This window comes from Marmota flaviventris, chromosome 3 (genome assembly GCF_047511675.1).
Source record: "Marmota flaviventris isolate mMarFla1 chromosome 3, mMarFla1.hap1, whole genome shotgun sequence".
In the NCBI taxonomy this organism is placed as follows: domain Eukaryota; kingdom Metazoa; phylum Chordata; class Mammalia; order Rodentia; family Sciuridae; genus Marmota; species Marmota flaviventris.
This window is the reverse complement of record NC_092500.1, coordinates 75625087-75643306: the sequence shown is the minus strand read 5'-3', so window position 1 is coordinate 75643306 and position 18220 is coordinate 75625087. Positions and strand designations below refer to the sequence as shown.

Below are 18220 nucleotides of genomic sequence, written 5' to 3'. Positions count from 1 at the left end.
AAGGTGGAACTTAGTGGGAGTATGGTCACTGGGGACACGCCCTCAAGGTGAATTAGGACCCAAGCCCCTTCTCTCTCAGCTTCTGAACTTCCACAAGGTAAACAAATTCCTTTGCCAAATGCTCCCTACCATGATGTTCTGCCACAGCTCCAACAGCAGCAAGTGAATTAACCATCAACTGAAACCTAAGCCAGAATGAAACTTTTCTCCTTATAAGTTGATTATCCTGGGTATTTTGTCACAGTCATGCAAAGGTGACTAACAAAGGATCTAAGATGAAACAGCCCTCTGCTTATAAGATGAATTTCCCTGAAATTAAGTGCCCAAGTTTGTTTCTTTACACCTATTTCTTTTCTGTGAATAATAACAGTGTTATTATTAATTGTTTTTAATAATAATCCTATTTCATTTGCCATTAAGCATCATGTTTACCACCATTAATTGTGAATTAAAGGCCTACAGCAAAAAAAAAAAAAGATGGAGTTTGAAGCAAATAATCCTAATTAAATGACTGAAAATATTTTTTAAAACTGCTCATGTCATTTTAAATTATCTGTCATTTTCTTTAAGTGTCTCTTCCTAATAGCTGGCAAAATTATAAATAGCAGATACATCATTTAAAATCCATCAAAGAAATCACAACAGCAACATGCATTCAGGTATACTACCACCAAAGCTCTCTCCAAATTATGATAAGACTCATCTAACATCTCTAGGCCTCAGTGTTTTTAAACTGAAAAGGTAACTTTAGATAAATTTTAACGGGTCTTTCAAATGGGAAATTCTATGAATGTAGGACACCTGGATGTTTTCTGTTGCTCGGAATCCCCTGTGTATGTTCCAAGGTAGATTCATGCTAACACACTCAGAAAGCCAGTTCCATTTATGCAACAAGCCATGCTCACTGATACTCCTCTAAATCAATGAAAAGTCCCCTGACTCAATACATCTTTCAAAGCTATTCTACTGAAAGTATAGTAGCTTCCAAGGTTCTGGAGCCAGAAACCCAACAAAGTAAGGCCATTATTTTCATTTTAATTTCATTTTAACTCTAAATACAATATAAGAAATAATATAATTGTCATGTGGGTATTAAGAATATCTCTTGCAATGAACTACAAATAAAAACTACATGTAAAAACAAAAATTAAGATTCAGAGAGCAAACAGTGTTTATGAAAAGACTAAAGATATCACTATTTTATACTTTAATCCATGGATCCTGATAATTATACCAATATTTAGACTCTCTTTCCTCTGCCTCATCCACAGCACTGTTTTTTTTTTTTCCCCTCTCACAGATCTGTTTTTAACCTCAGTTTAGCCACAATTTTCAGCCTCGATTCATGTCACTGCCTCTCCTAGTATAATACATTATTGACCTGTCCAATTCAATGATGCAGCACCTAATATGTTGTGCACAGTAGGCACCTAATACACTTTTATGAAATGGTAAGAAAACAGCTATATATCTGAACTTTGGGTATTACCTACACAGAAGATACCTGTGCTTCAGACTCACACCACAAATATTTCATGTGGCAACTCTTCTGGACCACTTGGCCCTGCAAACTTACTCAGTAATTCCTTCTAACAAAACCATTCCTCATTCTAGATATACTCAGACTCTCTCTTCTACAAGAAGTATTAGATGACAGAGAGGTAAGCTCACATGAACACACATTTCTGGCCTCCTCCTCTTCAGACACTAACTTCTACAAATAAATCTGTAATTTAAATCAATGTTTTATTCCTTTAAACAAATAAAATTTCCGCCTGGGTTTTTAAATAATTTTTAAAAAGCAGTTAGGCTGGGGGTGTAGCTTCGTGGCAGAGCACTCACCTAGCATGTGCCAAGCCCTGGGTTCAATTCCCAGCAATACAAAAACACCACCAGCAACAACAACAACAAAATTTTATCCTATACTACCAAATATTTAAAAGAAAAGAGATTTAAAAAAATGTAGACACTAAATATACTGTATCAGGAAATGAGTAAGAAAAGACCTGAAGATGAAAACGTTCATGTTTCATTTCTCTGCACCCTCTCATGATCTTTCTGTGGAAAGATTAAAGATTGAGATGAAAGAGATACAGTGGCAGAGCACCTGACATGAATACAGAAACGGAATCCTTTTCAGGCCCAGAGATGCTAACATAATATTTTGTACTTCACTACTCACCATTAAATCCCAGGATGTGATATTTTGATACTTTTAAAAGAAGGTAGGAAAGGAGACAAAAGGAAAAATGGAAACATACATATTAGCCTGTGCTTCTTAAGTGAGCTTTAGAACTCAAAGTACTTTAGGCCTCCAGGCTTTGAAACAGGTAAATTCCAGGAGGCTGAGTCTGAAATTTACAGCTCATTGGCCTGTGCTAAGGAGGAGATAGGACTTTGCACCTGGCTGCCAACCTTTAAGGATACTGAAGGCTCTTTCTAGAGACTAGTCCTGAGCAAGAGGAAAAAAAAAATAAAGAGGTTTATTACTTATATTGTAAAATTTTGTTTCTCAAAAACATGGGAGTTTATTTTATTTATCTTCCATGATAAAAATATTGTGATAGAAATGATCTTCATGGCTTTGTAGAAATCCAATACATAGGATGAAAGTGGAGAAGCTGTGGTCTATGATGGGGAGAACAGAGGAACAGATCAGGGTCTCACTTCAATGTTATAATTTAGGTAGGTATCCTCTATAGGCTTGTGCTACAGGTTTGTAGTCACCAGCCTGTGGTGTTACTGAGAGGCAGTGGAGCCTTTCAGAGGTGCAGTTAGCTGGAGGAAGTTTGGTCACCTAGGAAGTACCACTGAAGGGGATTTTTTTTAATATTTTTATTTGTTTTAATTAGTTATACGTAACAGTAGAATGCATTTATGCACTTTGATATATTATACATAGATGGGATATAATTTCTCATTTTTCTGAGTGTACACTTTGCAGAATCATATTGGTCATGTAGTCACATATATACATACAGTAATCATGTCTGTTTCATTCTACTATCTTTCCTATGGCCACATCCCCTCCTCTCCTCTCCTATCAATTCCATCTACCTAATCTAAGGTAACGCTTCCCTAGTGCCCCCTACCTTCTAGTGAAAAAGCATCCACATATTAGAGAAAACATTCAGCTTTTGGTTTTGTGGGACTGGCTTACTTCACTTAGCATGATAGTCTCCAACTCCAATCATTTACTAGCAAATGCCATAATTTTACTCTTCTTTAAAGCTAATATTCCATTGAGTATTTATACCACATTTTCTTTGTCCCTTCATCTATTGAGGGATACCTACATTGGTTCCATAGTCTAACTACTGTGAATTGAACTGCTATAAACATTGATGTGGCTGCACCCCTGTGGTATACTGAATTTAAGTCCTTTGGGTATAAACCAAGGAGTGGGATACTGGGTCAAATGGTAGTTCCATTCCCAATTTTCTGAGGAATCTCCATACTGCTTTCCAGAGTGGTTGCACCAATTTGCAGTCCCACCAGCAATGTATGACCGTACTTTTTCACTACATCCTCACCAATATTTATTGTTGCCTGTATTCTTCATGATTGTCATTCTGACAGGAGTGATATGAAATCTTAGTTTTGATTTGCATTTCTCTACTTGCTAGAGTTGTTGAACACTTTTTCATATATTTTTTGATCAACTGTATTTCTTCTTCTGTGAAGTGTCTGTTCAGTTGCTTAGCCCATTTATTCATTGGGTTATTTGGTTTTTTTGGTGTTAAGTTTTTTGAGTTCTTCATATTTCCTAGAGATTAGTGCTTTATTGGAGATGAATGTGGTAAAGATTTTCTCCCAATCTGTAGGCTCGCTCCTCATTTAATTGTTTCCTTTGCTAAGAAAAAGCTTTATAATTTGAATCTATCCCATTTATTAATTCTTGATTTTACTTCTTGCACTTTAGGAGTCTTGTTAAGGAATTCAGATCCTAGGCCAATGTGAAGATTTGGGCCTATATTTTCTTCTATTAGGCTCAGGGTCTCTGTTCTAATGCCTAAGTCTTTGACCCACATTAAGTTGATTTTTGTGCAGGGAGAGATAGAGGTTTAATTTCATTTTGCTACATATGGATTTCAGTTTTGCCAGAACCAGTCATTGAATAGGCTATCTTTTCTCCAGTTAATGTTCTTGGCATCTTTATCTAGTATGACATAACCGTATTTATGTGGGTTTGTCTCTGTGTCCTCCATTCCATACCATTGGTCTACAAGTCTATTTTGGTGCCAATACTATGCCATTTTTATCATTATAGCTTTGCAGTATAGTTTAAGGTCTGGTATTGTGATACCTCCTGCTTCACTTTTCTTGCAAAGGATTGCTTTAGCTATTTTGGGTCTCTTATTTTTCCAAATAAATTTCATGATTTCTATATTCTATTTCTATGAAGAATGTCATTGGGATCTTAATAGGAATTGTATTAAATCTGTATAATGCTTTTGGTAGTATGGCCATTTTGACAATATTAATTCTGCCTATCCAGAAGCATGAGAGATCTTTCCATCTTCTGAAATTTTCTTCAATTTCTTTCTTTATTATTTTTTTTTGTTTCAACTCAGTCTTTACTCTTTTCCCCTGTAACCCCAGTGTATTTCACAACTCTCTCCAAGTTGGTGCATTAAAATTATACATAATAGTGTGATACACTGTGATATATTCGTACATGCACATAACATAATGGGTCAAATTTGTCCCCCATTACCTCTCTGTTTCTTTCTTCTTCTTTCCTTACTATTCCCCCTCCCTCTGTTCTACTGGTCTCCCTTCTTTGTGATTTCACCCCCACTTTTTTTCTCATTAGCTTCCACATGTGAGAGAAAATGTATCACTTTCTGAGTTTGGCTTATTTTGCTTAAATATAATGCTCTTCAGTTCCATCCATTTTCTTTCTTTTTTTTTAATTTTTATTGTTGGTTGTTCAAAACATTACATAGTTCTTGACATATCATATTTGGGGAGTTCATAACCCACTTGAATCAAAGTGTGAAATATGATATGTCAATTTCTTTCTTTAGAGTTCTGTAGTTTTCATTGTAGAGGTCTTTCACATCTTTTGTTAGATTAGTTCCCAAGTTTTGGTTTTTTTTTTTTTTGAGGCTATTGTGAATGAAGTAGTTTTCCTAATTTCTCTTTCAGTGGATTCATCACTGATGTATAGTAATGCATTTGATTTATGGGTGTTGATTTTATATCCTGTTACTTTGCTGCATTCATATGTTAGAAGTTTTCTGGTGGAATTTTTTGGATCTTCTAAATATAGAATCATGTCATCAGCAAATACTGATAGTTTGAGTTCTTCTTTGCTTATTTGTATTCCTTTAATTTCTTTCTTTTGTCTAATTGCTCTGGCTAGAATTTCAAGGATGATGTTGAATAGAAGTGGTGAAAGAGGGCATTCTTGACTTGTTCTAGGTTTTAGCGGGAATACTTTCAATTTTTCATTTAGAATGATTCTGGCTTTGGGTTTAACATATAATACCTTTTAAAATGTTGAGATGTTCCTACACTCCCTAGTTGTTCTAATGTTTTGAACATGAAGGTGTGCTGTATTTTGTCAAATGCTTTTTCTACATCTATTTAGATGATCATATGATTCTTGTTTTTAAGTCTATTAAAACGTTTATTGAATTTTGTTTATTGATTTCTGTATGTTGAACCCTACTTTATTATGGTGCACTATCTTTTTAATATGTTTTTGTATACAATTTGCCAGAAGTTTGAGAATTTTTGTTCATCAGGGATATTGGTCTGAAGTTTTCTTTCCATGCTGTGTCTTTGTCTGATTTTGGTTTCAGGGTGATATTAGCTTCATAGAATGAGTTTGGAAGTTTTCCCTCCTTTACTATTTCATGGAATACTTTGAGGAATATTGGTGTTAATTCTTCTTTGAAAGTCTTGTAGAACTCGGCTGAGAATCCATGTGGTCCTGGGTGGGCTTTTCTTGCTTGGTAGGCTTTTGATGGCATTTTCTATTTCATTACTTGAAACTGATCTATTTAAATCACGTATGACCTCCTCATTCAGTTTGGGTAGGTCATATGTCTCAGAAATTTGTTGATACCTTTGATATTTTCTATTTTATTAGAGTATAAATTTTCAAAATAGATTACTAAAATACAAGATAAAGAAGGAAATAACACAACAGACACTTTTGAATACAGAAGATAATTAGAAACTGAGTTTTTGCTTTTTCTCTTATTAGCATGGCCAAGGGTTTATCGATTTTATTTATTTTTTCAAGAACCAACTTTTTGTGTTGTCAATTTTTTCAATTGTTTGTTTCAATTTCATTAATTTCAGCTCTGATTTTAATTTTATTTTCTGTCTTCTACTGCTTTGGGTGTTATTGATTTGTTCTGTTCTTCTTTTTCTAGGGCTTTGAGATGTAGTGTTAGGTCATTTATTTGTTGACTTTTTATTCTTTTAATGAATGTACTCAATGCAATAAATTTTCCTCTTAGTACTGCCTTTATAGTGTCCCAGAGATTTTGATATATTGTATCAGTGTTCTCATTTATCTCTAAGAATTTTTTATTTCATTTTTAATTTCTTCTACTATCCATTCAACATTCAATTGTGTATTGTTTAGTCTCCATTTGTTACAGCAGCTTCTATTTTTTATTTTATCATTGATTTTTAATTTCATTCCATTGTGGTTTGATAGAATGCAGGATGTTAGCTGTTTTTTATTTGTTTGTTTGTTTGTTTTTTTGTATTTACAAAGAGTTGCTTTGTGGCATAAGATATGGTCTATTTTAGAGAAGGAGTCATATGCTGATAAGAAGAAAGTATATTTGCTTGTTGATGGATGAAATGTTCTATATATGTCTGTTAAGTCTAAGTTATTGATTGTATTATTTAGTTCTATAGTTTCCTTATTTAGTTTTTGTTTGGAAGATCTATCCACAGGTGAGAGACGAATGTTAAAGTCACTAAGTATTATTGTATTGTGATCTATTTGACTCTTGAAATTGAGAAGGGTTTTTTGATGAACATAGAAGCTCCATTGTTTGGGGCATTGAAGGAGATATTGAGCTCCTTCCCTCTCTACTTTTTGGCCACCATGAGGTAAGTGGTTTCATCTGTCACATGCCCCCACCACAGTGTTCTGCCTTACCACAAGCTCCCAAACAACAGGCCAAATGTCCATGGACTGAAACCTCCAAAATTGTGAACCAAAATAAACTTCTCCTCTTTTTAAAGTTGATTATCTCAAATATTTTGTTGCAGTAACAGAAAGTTGACTAATACACTTCAGATTCAGGCCTTACTAACCACAAGATCCTGATTAAGTTACTTAATATTTTAACATACAGGAGACAGTGCCCATTTTACAGGAATGCTGGAAGAATTGACTGAAATCATTCACTTAGTACCTAGCAGAGAAGTCGCTCAGCAAAAAAAAAAAAAAAAAAAATATTTTACCTTCCCAAAAAATGTTTCAACTCATAACTATGCAATCAACTCAATGTAACTTGTCTTTTCTAAATATATCATCCACCCAAATTTTCAGCAGGTAGAACTAACAAATTTCTTCCTTAAGGAAAAATTGTTCCTCTAATGATATGCAGGCTGGAAAAATAATAAGAATGAATAAGAGGTTGCTTTGCTTTGACACTAATGAAAAATTCAACATGAGCATAAAGAAGCAGACCTCTAAATGTAGTTATGCAATACTAAGGACTAGCAATTGGTCTTCTCAGACCAAGGAAATCAGGAGCCAGATAAATGACATGGAGTCCTGTGACAGACCAGGGCAGACAGCCCCTACAGATACAGGAGATCTCATTATTATAAGCTAAACCAAGGGTTCTAAACACTGGCTTCAAGTTCTAATCACTCAAGGGCTTTTTTAAAACATACCACAGTCCAGATCCCACCCTCCCCCAGGGATTTTAATTAATTGAACTGGGCTCTGGGCCCAGGGAACTCTATTTTATTAAAAGCTCCCCAGGTGGTACTAATGTGCAGTCAGGGCTGAGAACCAGAGATCTAAATGTTTTAAAAACCCACAGGGTAAAAATGAAGGTGCACCCAAGGTTCACACCTTAAAGAAAAGCCATTTATCTTCTGGAGGCAAGATACCACATGGGTTGAGAGAGGGAAAGCAGGCCAACTCCAGTGAGAATGGAAAGCTCTTCTGAGTTCTGAAAAGTTCTAGAATATTCTTTATCATCATAATCACTCACTGCAAGATACCTGTAAAATCTGCCAACCTTGAAGTTCACAAATGAGCTGTTTTCTGGCACAATTAACAACATGTTCACCCACATGCCTATCAGATAACTAAGGAGCAAGTCCTCTAACAGGGAACAAGGCTTTCAAAGGGTGTTATGAGGCCAGCTGTCAGAAAGGAGAACAACATCCACTTCAGCTCAGGTTAAACCTTCTTCTCAGTTATAGCAACTGAAGCTCTGTGAGTCAGAGATGCTAGACTCCTCCTGGGCGTCAGACCTCCCTGACACGCTCAGCTGACCAGGCCTGCTGCTGCTGCTGCCTTCAAAGAGACAGGTCCCTCACTGAACTGAATACTCGCCATCCTACTTGTTTTAAAGCAATCACAACACTCCCACCTACATAACCTAAAACGAGTGTCCTACAACACGTATGTGGCCATTTAAGGCACAAGTTTTTACAGTTCATAACTAAGAACATTCTCTAAACTGATAATAGAGATTAATTAGCATGTCTTTTATTCTTTAGTGATTCCAGAAGGCTGATAATTATGTTCCAAACATGAAATTCTACTTGAATATATGATCTTGGCTTATATATGTATCATTGAACTGTAACAGTAACAGCAATGGTGATAATTACTATGTAGCACCAGTGACTGTGCAAAGCACTGTTCAAAACCTTCAGACACATTAACATCTACTACCTAGGAGGTGGGTACCTTTATCCACACCCCCCCCCATTTTATAATATAAGAAATGTGGCACAAAGAAGATATATGGCTAATGGATGGTAGAACTACAGTTAAATCCTGGCAGTGTGGCTCCTATTATAAAAGTTTACTGTTCAGTAATGCCATAATAAATGTTCAATAACTACCTATCGATTCTGCTGAACTCGAAAAAGGGGCATTAATTTACCTTAGCTTCATGCTTAAAGAATTCTGAGTGGCTCCTGGACATGGAAGTTTCACACACTATGGTACAAAACCTTATACCCTAAAACAGGTTTTCATTAGAATAGAGAATATAGAAATAAGAGAATTGAGAGTATCAAGGTGGAGATTTAGTTGGAAAAGGAAATTCTTTAGACATTAATGGAAACTGCTGCTATGTTTGAAGGACAAAATTAATCTTAAAATCTAAGATACCCATGATGTCTTGGGTGGTGTCAGGGAAATGCTTTAATGGGAAGGGTCAATGCTCCAATGGGAAAGTCTCATGGAATTTTCATGAGAAGAGTTCCATCATGAAATGGAAATAGTTTCTACAGGGTCATGCTACCTGGACTGAAGGAAGAGACACACGTATTGAGCCTCTTACCCACAGTACTGACTCTGGAACTATGTGGGAAGCTGTCAGATGATATGGACACTTGAACAGTGCCTCATTTAGTAGCCCTTAACTGCTTAACAAATTGCTGCTCCATTTTGGATGGCAGTTCTAAAACAAAGGGACAACATCCTCTTTGGAAGATACTTCTCTGATTGAAGAAAATGAAAGCAAATCATCTTGGTGGGCTGAATTACATGCTGTTTTCCTAGCAGAGATGGAAAAACTGAACAACGTAAGTCCCTCTATATTTCAGTTTCTACTGATTAAGGCAGGAGGACAACAGAAAGTTGGCTTATTAAAGGAATGCCTATGTGGGGCACAGCCTTATGGAAATCACTATGGCAGTTTGAGTATAATAGAGAAAAGGAGAAATAGCAGCTGAGAGCAAAGGAATGAACAAAGGAGTTACGTAGCAAGTCCTTAAGGATTCCAGCAAATTATTGAGCCGGGGGGGGCAGTGGGGACCCTCAACTTTGCAGCCAAATCAGAGAGAAGTGTATGTTAACACCTGGGGACCTGGTACTTAAAAATGGTATCTGAGTGGGGACAGTCTTGTGGGCTGAGCCCATGACTTAATGGGCCTGTACTCACTCTGGCAGTTAGTACTAGAATGGAATCAGATTGTTGGGCGCCCAGTTATTGTCTGGAGAATTGGAGAATTGGCTGTGGGTGTTGGAAAACACCTCAAAAGACTTTGTATAATAAACATGTACTACTGTATAATTAAAAAGAGTGCAGTAAGCTTTCTTATTCACCACGCTTTAGACAGCAGAACACTGCAGCAACAGCAAAGCAAAGGGGACAGGCAGTGGCTCTTAATTTCATCTGCACCTAGCAGAGACCTCCCACAGCACCACCCACTGTGCTGGGCTGCAAGCTGGATTTAACCAGCCCAGAACAGCCAGCAGCAAACAGAATACTGTATGATTCTCTTAAAACATCTATCCTTATGAAACCAGAATTCCCTAAGAACATTACTATATATATTAAGTACACATTACCAATGTCCTACACTCCCAGTCTCTACAATTTCAAATCGGTATACATTCACATAAAAATGTAATTTTTAAAATCCTATTTTTTTTCCTGAAATAGTTCACTGAAAATGAAAAGGGCTAGCAATTAAAATAGTAGATTCATTGAGAAATTTACCCAAACAGCTACCAAAAGAAAATACCAATATTTCAGGGCAAACATTTACTGCTTATTTTGAACACTGTGCCAAACTGAACTTTAATTTCATTTTTCTTTAACATACTCATGTATGCCTTCTGTGCAGGAAAAAATACAGGTTAATAAAAAAAGATTTTTATAAATCATTGGGAGAAAAATAAAAGTTGACTTGTGAGATTTGATCCCTTTAACTATTTGAGATTATAGACACGACAGATATAAATTTGCCTTTGCCTATGATTTACTACCTCTGCCTTGCAAAGGCCTCCCCTACCCACACTCCTTCCAAAGACAGCTGTAGGGGAGTGAAGAACTATATCCTGCACTCATGTTGTTTCTCTTCCCTCTGTTTACTTCCCTTCTTAAATTCCCAAGTGATATGAAATGACTGTCAATACTTTACATGGAAAATCTGTATGATCTATGGTTTTAATTGTACGTTGAGCTAACACAGAAAACTCTCATAGCTAAAGGAACTTTATTACAACACATTATATTTAAACCAAATTGTATGCAATTGTGTTTATAGCTCTTGAGGAGCTGGATTCTAGGGAAAAGGACACTCAACTGGGCAGGCACAGTAAAGGTTCTCAGACACAAGGATCATTTAGTCAATTATCCCAACAGACCACAAGTGAATGAAGAAACAATCTGCACTTCCTGTGGTTTCCTAACTCTTTTGTTAAAACTATATCTCTCCAGACAAAATCTCCACCTTTCTCTCTAGTAGCAAAAAATCTTCCATGTTTTTGGAAACACTAAGATGAAAAACAGTGATGATCTCTGAAAGATCGTATTGAGTACAGTGAGGCTTTTTAACAATATTATATAATATCCAACACTGTCTTATAATAAACAGGAAGAAAATGCAGTGACAAAATTGTATTTGTAATGCCAATTGTTTTATTTCCATTCTGTCTCTTGGCTTGGACTATGTTCATATCCATTTTCTATTGATCAACAAATCATGTCCATGTTAGTCCATTCAGAACACTTCAAATAAATTAGAAGAATATCATAAGTATTAAGATGCTATGTTTTAGGGCTGGTGTTGTAGCTCAGTGGTACAGCAATTACCTAGCATTGATCAGTGAGGCACTGGATTCAATTCTCAGCAACACATTAAAAATATATATATATATATATATATATAAAGATAAAAAGAGCTGTAGCTTAGTCTTGAAAATGCTACAGTTTGTGACACCCCCCCCCCTTGGTTCAGGGGACCATATATATTATATATGGGACTCATATACGTTAAGTGCATATTACCAATGACCCATACCCCCAAGTCTCTACAATTTCAAATCAGTATGCATTCCCATATAAATGTAATTTTTTAAATTCTAAATATTTTTTTTCTGAAATAGTTCACTGAAAATGAAGAGGAAGAGCAATTAAAATAGTAGATTCATTGAGAAATTTACCCAATGAAGATTTATTTTGTTTGCTTGGAAAGCTAAAGTTAAATTCCTTAGACCTCCTTTAGCTGTTATTCAGCTGTTGCCCAATAAGCATCTTCTGAATGTTCAAGAGCTAAACTAATCACTGAGCATGAAGAACAAATAGCCAGAAATGGTGCAGTCCTGAATAAATCTGAAAACACCCCTCAAGCTGAAACTTCCCGATGACAAATAGGGTAAACACAAACCAAATCCCTTCAAACACATCCAAGAATATTGTTCCCCAGCCCTACATCCAGAGGTACACTGTTGAGCTTTCCAAAGGATTCTGAAGGGTTTTTCATCTCTTTTTTATACATAAGTATAACATATGAAGTTCATTAAAATACAAAATAAGTTCTGGGGAATCTCTATTCTTAGATCCATAAAAGAAATGGTCATCATTATGTCTCAGTAACAAAATATTTACATGATAACAGTCATCAAATTATAATTTAGGTAATATGGTTCTAATTAATATAAAAGCTTTATATGCAAAAAAGTAACACAGAATTTGGCAACCTGCCATAGTAACATTATAGGAACATATTGATAAAATTTTTGTGTGCCTGTGCCTCATAACTCCATTTTAAAAGATAAGAATTAGAGTAAGATACACTGCCAAATTGAGATTATATTCTAAGTTCATTTCCCTCTGCCACTAAGGACCAGGCAGCATATCAACAGTGGTGACTGATACACCTAATAATCTGATGACAGCTAGAGAGTAAACATGAAACCACAGCAAGGGCACAGAAGGAAAAATACTCCATGAATCACAATGTGAATCTTGAAATTTACTTGCTGGAGATACACGATCAGCAAATAAACAAAATCTGTGTTCCTAGAGAAAGAGCCTATGCATACTGTTAAAAAAAAAAAAAAAAAAGTCATTGCCATATAAGCAAATGTAACAAAATGATACTTTTACATATATACTTTCAGGGGGAAATCCCTAAAGGTAATTTTGAATCACTATGTAAGTCCAGTGGCTTGCCAAAGGTTATCTAGAGTGTTGTGATTATATCAGAAGCAACAAGATATGCTTGGACAGAATAAGATGTGATATTGTTTAAATCAATGAATATGGCATTTTGCACAGACATTAGTAGTTTTAAACTAAATGGCAGTATACATAAAGATCTACACAAAATTCATAGCACAGTTCCTGAAAATAATCCACAGTCATTATCAGTCATTATACGTGTATATATTCCTCTCTACCCAAACTCTGAGAATCTTCCAGGCAAAGCTCTGGGCTAGAGATTATGGAGATTCAGTAAAACAACAGACTCTTTTCTTCAAGGAACCTACACATTAATAATCATCAGACAAAACAGGATTATTTAGTAACTCAGGAGGCTGAGGCAGGAAGACTGCAAGTTCAAGGTTAGCCTGAGCAACTTGGTGAGACCCTATTCCAAAATAAAAAGGGCTGGGGGTACTATAGCTCAGGGGTAATGCACACTAGGAGGATAGAACCCCCCTGGGGATCATGAAAAAAAATCCACAGGATTATTTCATTGCAATGATGGGGAAGGGATTAAGCACAGTATATAAATTGTAAAACTTACTTCAACAGAGGCTATTAGAAAAGTTTTCATGGCAGAAACATTTATTCACTGGCTAACATTGAAAAAGAATATGGTGAAAAGAGCCAAGATAAGGATCAAATTACTTTTTTAGGTAAAAGTTCCATATGATAAAATGCAGAGATTCAATGTTTTCTTATAACAAGGTATACACACACCTTGTGACCAACCAGCCAAGACATTCCCATCATTCCAGGAATTTCTGATTATACCCCTTTCCAGCTAATACCCACAGTCAAAGAAAACCACTGGCATAATTTCTGTCCCCATGACTTATTTTGCACTTTGATGAACCTCATATGGAATTATAAAGTGTATAATCCTGGTTGGAGCTACTTCCTCTGTATTTTATGAAATTCAAAAGTGAAACTATCTGAGCCCAGAGTATGCTTTGCGACAAGTTATGAAAAATGATTCAGTTTAATAAAAACAGGGATTTAATTTTGATAATGGTTGTTGTAGGGATTAAAACATGCAATTTTCAGTTATGCGTTCACCTGAAGATAGTGAAGTACTACATCACAAAGGTAAGCTTCTATGTACTACCTAACATCTCTGCTATTATCATCTCAAAATGGAGTGGAAAGTAGAGAAATTCCCCACATCCCCCATGCCCACACGAGCACAGCTTTAACCTTCCTATTATCCACATTCACATTTTTCACAATTAATGAGCCTGCACTGTATAATGGGACCATGCACAGTCCACGGTTTACATTAGGCTTCACTCGTGGTGATGTGCTGTCCGTGAGTTTGGACAAATGCATGACACAGATCTACCACTACGGTTTTACAGAGTACTTCCACTATGCTAAAAATCCTCTGTGCTCTGATCTTTAGTCATGATTTTGTTTTGTTTTGGTTTGGTTTTTACATGAAATCCATGGTTTATAATAGTCATTTTCAGGGAGGTTAGTCTCACACAAACTTCTCCAGCATTACCAAACCATATTTACTGTTCAATTTGAGAAATCAGATAACTGAAGGTGATGTCATTTCTATTGCAAACTTTAGATGAGTATAATAGAGATTGAACGTAAGGCTTTCTGAAGAAACAGCAGCAAACAATATGTAGTAGCATTTAAGAAATTTTAAGTATTTTGAGTATTTCCACAGCCATTAACTCATTTGATCCTTAACGGTAATACTGATAACTCGAACACAAGCTACTTAAGGACATTAGAGTTTTGACAAATTAACTCATAATCTGTCATGAGCATATTCTTCCCAGTACCCTAGAGTATCTTATGATAAATAGTCCTATGGTTTAAATTTATCAATAACACAATCACAACTATCCTTAGTATTAAGATATTTACTTGTAATTAGGCCACTACCCTTCAAATAATATTTGTAATCTAAATCCATCTTTCTTAAAATGGTCACTGTATAGATTTTTTTGTTTTTTGAGAGAGAGAGAGAGAATTTTAATATTTATTATTTTTTTTTAATTTTCAGCGGACGCAACATCTTTTTTTGTATGTGGTGCTGAGGATCAAACCCGGGCCGCATGCATGCCAGGCGAGCGCGCTACTGCTTGAGCCACATCCCCAGCCCACTGTATAGATTTTTAAGACAGACTGCTTCACATTCTCTTTTTCAAATACAATTGAGCACTACTGATTAGCAGAAAATTATAGGGAAAAAGTTCCCCAGTATAAATTTGTTTATACATAGCACACCCTTTATAATAATATTCTGTGAAGCATTTTATTGATCTAGTTTTTTTTTTTAAATCGATTTGTATACTTCATTTTTATGTGGTGCTGAGGATAGAACCCAGTGCCTCACACACGCTAAGCAAGTGCTCTACCACTGAGCCACTACTCCTAGGCCTTGATATAGTTTTATATATATATATATCTTTATTTTATTTTATATATATATATATATATATGCGCGTGTGTGTGTGTTTATATATATATAGATAGATGGATAGATACTTTTATTTTATTTTTATGTGGTGCTGAGGATCAAACCCAGTGCCTCACACGTACTAGGCGAGCGTTCTACCTCTGAGTAACACTGTACAATATTACAGGGGAGAGAGGCTCATTAATTATTTTTTTAAGACTTTTTTTTTTTTTGTCTTCATACCTATACTTTGGATAGTAATTATCATCACATTCCACCATCATTAACAACCTCATGCTCCCTCCCCTTTCCCTCCAACCTTTCTTCCCTATCTAGAGTTCATCTATTCCTCCTATGCTCCCTCTCCCTATCCCAGTATGAATCAGCCTTCTTATATCAAAAAAATATATATATATTTGTTATTTGGTTTTTGGGGATTGGCTAACTTCACTTAGCATCAATAGTGAATGGATAAAAAAAAAAAGTGTGGTATATATACACAATGGAATATTACTTAGCAATAAAAGAATAAAATCATGCCATTTGCAGGTAAATGAATGGAGTTAGAGAAGATAATGCTAAAAGACTGTTTTTAAAAATATTATTTTCTGAGACTCAAAAAAAGAAACAAACTTGTTATGCTATTAAAGAGAAATACATGGAAAAATATTTTTATAAAGCAAGCAAGCAAGTAATGGATTTAAATCCACACCTACTAAAGACTAACCTTCCCACTTGTCCCCTGCCAAACTCCCAAACGATGGCCAGTCTCCACCTAGCTGTTCTACTTCTCACTATTACCCATACATGAATAGCTCTTTTGACCTGTAGAGACTTTGAAAACTAGAATTTCACCTTGAATTTCCTTTATGCTCACTATTCCTGGAAATTTATTTATAAAAATAGCTCATATATGGGCTGGTGTTGTAGCTCAGTGGTAGAGTGCTTGCCTCGCATACAGGAGGCACTGGGTTTGATCCTCAGCACCACATAAAAATTAGTAAACAAAATAAAGGCATTGTGTCCATCTACAATTAAAAAAATAAATTTAAAAAAAGCACAAATCTTTCTTTCCAACAAAAACAATTTACTTCTATAATATCCAACAATAAGAGAACAGAAACTTTGACCCATCTGGTATGAAAGATATAGTCTTTCAACTATATCAAATCTAAGACATACTTCCGTCAATGAATTCCATCTTTCTTATATCAGAATCCAGTCACTGCTGTAAAAATCATCAAATGTCTTGAATTATAACTCTCGAAAGTGGAAACATAAGGAAGAATGTGGTTAGATTTTGAGTATGAAGACCTGGCTCTAATTTCTGCCAAGTCTCTCATGGCTCACTGATCTCTCACCAGGGGTATCAGGCAAATATTGGACCTCTCTGAGCTTCAGTTTTTAAAATTAGAAAATGGGACAAAAAACATTCTGCCAATCTCTCAAGATTTTGGTAAGAATCAAATGATATTTGCTAATGACCCTCAAACTATTTGTCACTATAGTATGAGCTAGTAAATCTGCGACACCAGTCAAGCATGGTATCAAAGGTCAGTAACCTGGAATTTCAGAGCAAAGTCAAAATTAAAATGAGAAGTAAACTGTTAAATTACCCAAATTCTTAGATGGTAGGAGACATATACTTTAATATGTACAAAAATGTGAGTTTGAGAAAGAAATTTTAAATGAAATATTTACGTGCCAAATTTTCTTAGGGTTTGTGAAACACATTGCCACAAAATTCTGAAGTATCTATTTTTACAGTTATTAATAAGTTATAATTGCTGACAATTCCAGAGTCTATAACTAATGGAAAGGTAGAACTTCAAAACTTATTTGATTATAACCACATTCCTATTAACTCAGGAGTCAGATAGGTAAAAATCCCACTAAGTACACTCAATAATGGAAGATAACAACGTATAGAAATTTCACCTTTAGAAAAAGTAAACATATTTGCACATGTTCATAATTCAAAGTATAATTGTGCACATGGTAATCTGGGTAACGTCTTGGTGAATATGAATCCAAGTTAGTTTTCCCATTCTCTAATTTTTTCACCCTCAAACTGACTTCTCTAGTAATGTAGGAAAACAATACGCACGTGTGCTGGTTGGCTTTATTGATAATATATGTCACCAACTTCGACTGGCATCCACTTGGATTCTTCGAAATTTGACATCTCTAGAGTCTGCCTTCTGATACTTCCCATAGCAGCTATAGGCATTTTTTAAAATTTATTGTTTTTAGGTATACACGACAATAGTGTATTTTGAACTATTATATATACATGGAGTACAACCCATTCCAATTAGGATCCCATTCTTGTGACTGTACATAATATAGAGTTTCACTGGTCATGTATTCATATATGAACACAGAAAGTTAAGTCCGATTCATTCTAGTCACTTTTCTATTCCTATCCCCTCTCCCATCACTTCATTCCCCTTTGTGTAGTCCCGGGAACTTCTATTCTTCCCCTCCCTACCCTCCCTAGTTGTGTGTTAGCATTCTTGTATCAGAGAGAACATTCCGCCTTTGGTTTCTGGGGACTGGCTTATTTCACTTAGCATATTCTTCAGTTCCATCCATTTATTGACAAATACCATAACTTCATTCTTTTTTATGGCTA

The 18220-nt window shown here is 35.4% G+C and overlaps 1 protein-coding gene across 1 annotated transcript in view; it reads right to left on the bottom strand.

Annotated features, from left to right (window-relative positions):
- Slc2a13 (solute carrier family 2 member 13) overlaps positions 1 to 18220 on the bottom strand; it is a 336133-nt gene that overhangs the window by 269436 nt on the left and 48477 nt on the right. The gene's annotated exons all lie outside the window — the stretch shown is intronic.